The 6584-nt window shown below is 40.4% G+C and overlaps 1 pseudogene; it reads left to right on the plus strand.

Moving 5' to 3' along the window:
- The first annotated feature begins 4492 nt into the window (after positions 1 to 4492).
- LOC111531696 lies at positions 4493 to 6554 on the plus strand (annotated as a pseudogene).
- Positions 6555 to 6584: the final 30 nt, after the last annotated feature.

Genomic DNA, 6584 nt, shown 5'->3' on the forward strand with positions numbered 1-6584 from the left:
ATTTTAGAAACAGCCACCAAAGAAGACTTATATTTCAGTCAAGTGACAGTAATTACCAGCACAATACTGGTTATATTATTTCACTGTTTTGCCCTCAGTTCTCCCATTTGCAAAATGGGGAGTTGGACTGACTTGCCATTGGTGTTTACAAGATGTTAATAAGTTTATCCTATCTCTGGGATTGAATTGTTAGACATAAATGCCATAGGGTATTAAACATTTTTCATTATGTTAGCTAAGCATTTTGGCCTCAAAGAATAAGGGCTTTCTCAAGTTACCACAAGGAAAGTGCTCATCTATAGTTAGGATCCAGGTGGTTTGAACTGAAATGGCAGGTAAAAGGTGATTCTAGGAATTCACTTCTTTCATTATATCTGAGGAGGCCTTTCTCATGGCATTTTTTGCATTGCTCTGGAAATCTACTCCATTCTCCTCTGCCTTCTGACTTCTCCTTAACACATGTGTTTTACTTACTCAGTTTCTACTTTCTTGCTATTTTAATTTGCCATGGTCCATCATGACCTGAATCCTATAATCTGACATTTTCTATATGCATCCTTTCAATAACTAATGTGTTCCATATCTCCCAGGGTAAATTACTTAGAAAGATAATCTTAATGTTCTATGTCATCTTTTCATGTCAGGCTTTTTGGGAGATATGGAAGGTCAATACAGGCTCACCATAAGTTATTGTACACCCATCCTCTAGTGTTTTGAATATCTTACACATGAAGGAACAAATCCCAGGACCACTTCTGATGAGCTCAAAATTCTTCCAATTCCATTTATAGCCTTTTTCTTCTTATTGATTTAAAAAATAGTGTACAAGATAAAAATCTAGGGTTGAGTATAAGTCTGTGATCTGTGTTCTAGACTCTATAATAAAGACAGGAATCTAAACAACAAGAAAAATTAACTCAAATGTCTTGAGTGATTTGTTCTATTGATGAATTTGGAAACTATGACTTTTTGACCTCTCCTCACCTTTACCTTACTATGAAGTATGGTGGGCAGAGAATTATCTGAATTACCTCCAGGGAGAAGGTTTCAATTGATTTCAAACGTTCTGAATGATTTCCACTAAGTTAAAACTTTTGCTAAGTCCCTGTTGACTTCCCAGTTTAGAGGAGAGGTCACAGTAGAAAATCCAGGTCATTGAGGACATATTTACTTTGTTCCGAAGTGAGAATGGAGAGCGCCTTTAGATACACACACACACACACACACACACACACACACACAGGTCTTCTCTCCAATTAGGAATCAATCTGGCTTTATATTTCCCTACTTTTGTTGAAAACAGAATTTCTAGCTTACAATGTAATTTCATTGATGTGCTACCCTTGTAATTCAATGAAGATTCAATGATTCTTTTGTTATCCTTGCTTGTTGATATTTATTTTCTTTTTAACATCTCCTGAGGATTCATTTCTTCGAGAAAATATTTTGCAACTTGATTCCTTAGTTGGGCTGTAATCAATTACATGCTTTGGGAGCCCAAAGAGGGTTGAGTATTTTTAAATCCAGTCTCTTTATTTTACAGTTGAGAAAACTGAGGCCAAGTAAAACTAAGTGGCTTGCCCAACATCATGTAGCTAGTTAGTGGCAGAGCCATGACTGGAGTCCATGTTTTCATACAAGATTTTAAAGACCTTTACACCTTAATTAGTCAACTAACAAAGTATTATTGAGTATCCCCTCTCTTCTCAATTGTAAGTTAGAACCTGTTATGCAGCTAAGATATATCAAGAGAAATTAGAAATAATCATTTCTCACCAAAAGTTCTACTTGTAGTCCTCAAATATGTGGGGTTTACATTTCACAGCAAAATCTCCCACTGTGGTAGTCATGGGTATCTATTGATCAAATGTCCAAAGTTCTACTACCATTCTTCAACCACATTCAAATATATCCTCTTACTACTGTTGGGGCACAAAGAATAATACCCCAAAAGTATGGTGGTTTGGCATTACTAGGAGAACCCGTTCCTGATGGTTACTTGGGTTCTTTTCTATTTCCTAGGTGTCTTGGCTGGTTTGAGAAATAACGGGAAAGAGCACAAGAGAGAGAAATTTAAAGCTGGGTGTCCAGGGAGATATCACATGTCAGCAGGATCCATGATGTTCCCCGAGCCATAAAACCAGCAAGTTTTTATTAGCGATTTTCTTTTTTTTTTTTTTTGCAACGGAGTCTCGCTCTGTTGCCCAGGCTGGAGTGCGGTGGCTGGATCTCAGCTCACTGCAAGCTCCGCCTCCTGGGTTTATGCCATTCTCCTGCCTCAGCCTCCAGAGTAGCTGGGACTACAGGCGCCCGCCACCTTGCCTGGCTAGTTTTTTTGTATGTTTTAGTAGAGACGGGGTTTCACCGGGTTAGCCAGGATGGTCTTGATCTCCTGACTTCGTGATCCGCCCATCTTGGCCTCCCAAAGTGCTGGGATTACAGGCTTCAGCCACCGCGCCCGGCCTTTTATTAGCGATTTTCAAAAGGGGAGGGAGTGCACGATTAGGGTGTGGGTCACAGAGATCACATACTTCACAGGGTAGTAAAATATCACAAAGCAAGTGGAGGCAGTGCGAGATCACAGGACCACCAGATGGGGCGAAATTAAAATTGCTAATGAAGTTTCACGCATGCATTGTCATTGATAATATCTTATGAGGAAACAGGGTTTGAGAGTATACAATCTATCTGACCAAAATTTATTACGTGGGAATTTTCCTCATCCTAATAAGCCTGGGAGCGCTACAGGAGACCGGGGCTTATTTCATCCTTTTGGCTTCGACCATAAAAGATGGCACACTTCTAAGGGGGCCATTTATAGGCCTACCCTCAGGGCACATTCTCTTTCTCAGGGATGTTCCTTGCTGAGAAAAAGAATTCAGCGATATTTCTCCTATTTGCTTGTGAAAGAGGAGAAATATGGCTCTGTTCTGTCCGGCTCACCAGCAGCCAGAAGTCTTATCTCTGGTGTTCCCTGAACATTGCTGTTATCCTGTTTTTTTTCAAGATGCCCAGATTCCATATTGTTCAAACACACATGTTCTACAAACAATTTGTGCAGTTGACACAATCATCACAGGGTCCTGAGGCAACATTCATCCTCAGCTTACGAAGAAGATGCCAGAATTAAGAGATTAAAGTAAAGACAGGCATAGGAAATCACAAGGGTATTGATTGAGAAAGTGATAGGCATCCATGAAATCTTCACAATTTATGTTCAGAGATTGCACTAAATACAGGCATAAGAAATTATAAAAATATTAATTTGGGGAACTAATAAATGTCCATGAAATCTTCACGATTTATGTTCTTCTGCCGTGGCTTCAGCCAGTCCCTCCGTTCGAGGTCCCTGACTTCCTGCAACAGACATGCTGAGCACTTAGAATTAAAAGAAATTGGAAGGCTCTCCTCCCTCTCCCAAGTACAGGGAGAAACTCTGGTATTTCCTTATCTGACTAAGGATATTTATTTTTTAAAAGAAATGCAACTGTCTTAGGAACCCTTCCTTGGGAATCTTGTCAAATAACCAGGAATGATTAATCATTGGAGAAGAGAAGAGACTAAAAGTCATCACCACACCTGGATAGACTTTTCATCTGTGCTTCTGAGGGCAGTTTTGAGAGATTACCTGGGAGACTTTATCTACATAAGAAGACAGTCTTTGTTCACAGTAAAGTTCCACCCATCACCTTCCCATAGCTTCCCATTTAGTTTCCTAAGAATATAATTTAAAAGATAATGTCTGTATCTCAGGCCCATTTATTTTCCCTAAAAATCGTGAAGTACCTTTCTAAAATTGCCTACAGCACCCCACTTCACTCTCCCCTATGAAGAGAATAATTAAGCCTCAACCATCTGGCCCTTTTTGTCTCATATTTGCTGGACTCCTGTGTCCACATGTATGTTAATAAATTTGTATTGTTAAGAGAGAAAACAAACTCTGCAAAATATTTTAAACAGGTTTATTCTGAGGCAGTATGAGTGATCATGGCCCAGGGAACACAGTCTCAAGAGGTCCTGAGAACGTGCACCTACAGCAGTCATGTTACAGTTTAGTTTTGTACATTTTAGGGAGGCAGAAGTTACAGGCAAATATATAAATCAATACATGGAAGGTATATATCAATTTGGCCCCAAAAGGCGGGACATCTCTAAGTGCGGGCTTATTAGTCATAGGTAGGTTTCAGGTATTCTTTAGTTGACAGCTGGTTGAGAGTTAAGCTATTGTCTAAAGACTTGAAGTCAGTAGAAAGGAATGCTTGAGTTAAGATGAGGGAGTTTGGGGGGCATGGCCCTTGTTATGTAGATGAAGCCTCATAGGTAGCAGCCCTTAGACAGAGTAGATGGTAAATGTTTCTTTCCAGTCCTTAAAGGTGTCAGACTGTCAGTTCATCTCTCCTAGATCCAGGAAAGACCTGGCTGTATTAATGGAGATTCTCTACAGAAGCAAATTTCTCCCATAAAAGACAGATTTGCAGGGTCATTTCAAAATATGTCAAAAAATATATTTTCGCTATTTCTCATCTTGCAAGATGGAGGTGAAAAAGTTGAGAAGCCAGATACTAAAGACAAGAAACCTGAAGCCAAGAAGGCTGATGCTGGTGGCAAGGTGAAAAGGGTAGTTACCTCAAGGCTAAAATGCCAAGCAGGGGAAGTGCCATTGCAGCCACTATCCTGTCCTTGACAGAAGAATTGGCAGATATTCCCGATCTGCTATGTATTCCAGAAAGGCCATGTACAAGCGGAAGTACTCAGCTGCTAAATCCAAGGTTGAAAAGAAAAAGGAGAAGGTTCTTGCAACTGTTACAAAATCAGTTGGTAGTGACAAGAATGGTGGTACCCGGGTGCTTAAACTTCTCAAAATGACTAGATATTATCCTACTGAAGATGTGCCTCAAAAGCTGTTGAGCCATGGCTTCAGTCCACATGGGAGAAAACTGCAAGCCAGCATTACCCCCTGGACTGTTCTAATCATCTTCACTGGATGCCATAGAGGCAAGACAGTGGTTTTCCTGAAGCAGCTGGGTAGTGGTTTGTTACTTGTGACTAGACCTCTGGTCCTCAATCGAGTTCCGCTATGAAGAACACACCAGAAATTTGTCATTGCCACCTCAACCAAAATTCATATCAGCAATGTAAAAATTCCTAAACATCTTACTGACATTTACAGCTGTGGAGGCCCAGACACCAGGAAAGTGGGGACTCACAAAGTTTACCAAAAATCAAAGCCATTCCTCAGCTCCAGGGCTACCTGTGATCTGTATTTGCCCTGATTGTTACGGGAAGTCAGGGATCCCGAACAGAGGGACCAGCTGAAGCTATGGCAGAAGAACATAAATTGTGACGATTTCATGGACATTTATTAGTTCCCCAAATTAATACTTTTATAATTTCTTGCTGCCTGTCTTTACTGCAGTCTCTGAACGTAAATTGTGAAGATTTCATGGACACTTATCACTTACCCAATCAATAAATACCCTTGTGATTTCCTATGCCTGTCTTTACTTTAATCTCTTAATCCCGTCATCTTCGTAAGCTGAGGAGGATATATGTCGCCTCAGGACCCTGTGATGGTTGCATTAACTGCACAAATTGTTTGTAGAGCATGTGTGCTTGAACAATATGAAATCTGAGCATCTTGAAAAAACAACAGGATGACAGCAATGTTCAGGGAACAAGAGAGATAACTTTAAATTCTGACTGCCTGTGAGCCGGGTGGAACAGAGCCATATTTCTCTTCTTTCAAAAGCAAATGGTGAAATATCACTGAATTCTTTTTCTCAGCAAGGAACATCCCTGAGAAAGAGAATGCGTCCCTGAGGGGAGGCCTCTAAAATGGCTGCTTTGGGGACGGCTGTCTTTTTTGGTCAAAGACAAAGGGATGAAATAAGCCCCGGTCTCCCTTAGTGCTCCCAGGCTTATTAGGAAGAGGAAATTTCCGCCTAATAAATTTTGGTCAGACGGGTTGTCTGCTCTCAAACCCTGTTTCCTGATAAGATGTTATCAACGACAATGTGTGCCTGAAACTTCTTTAGCAATTTTAATTTCACCCCATCCTGCAGTCCTGTGATCTCGCCCTGCCTCCATTGGCTTTGTGATATTTTATTACCTTGTGAAGTATGTGATCTCTGTGGCCCACACCCTATTCATTCACTCCCTCCCCTTTTGAAAATCACTAATAAAAACTTGCTGGTTTTATGGCTCAGGGAGTATCACAGAACCTGCTGACTTGTGATGTCTCCCCCAGACACCCAGCTTTAAAATTTCTCTCTTTTGTACTCTTTTCCTTTATTTCTCAGACCAGCCAGCACTTAGGGAAATAGAAAAGAACCCACATTGAATATCGGGGGTGGGGTTCACCCGATATCAGGAAAAGTGAGATCTTTGACACCGAAAAAGAGAAATACAAGATAACAGAGCAGTACAAGATCAATCAGAAAGCTGTGGACTCACAAAGTTTACCAAAAATCAAAGCTATTTCTCAGCTCCAGGGCTAACTGCAATCTATATTTGCCCTGATGAATGGAATTTATCCTCAGAAATTGGTGTTCTAAATTTCTTTTTTTTTTTTTTTTTTTTTTTTT

This window comes from Piliocolobus tephrosceles, chromosome Y (genome assembly GCF_002776525.5).
Source record: "Piliocolobus tephrosceles isolate RC106 chromosome Y, ASM277652v3, whole genome shotgun sequence".
NCBI classification, from domain to species: Eukaryota; Metazoa; Chordata; class Mammalia; order Primates; family Cercopithecidae; genus Piliocolobus; species Piliocolobus tephrosceles.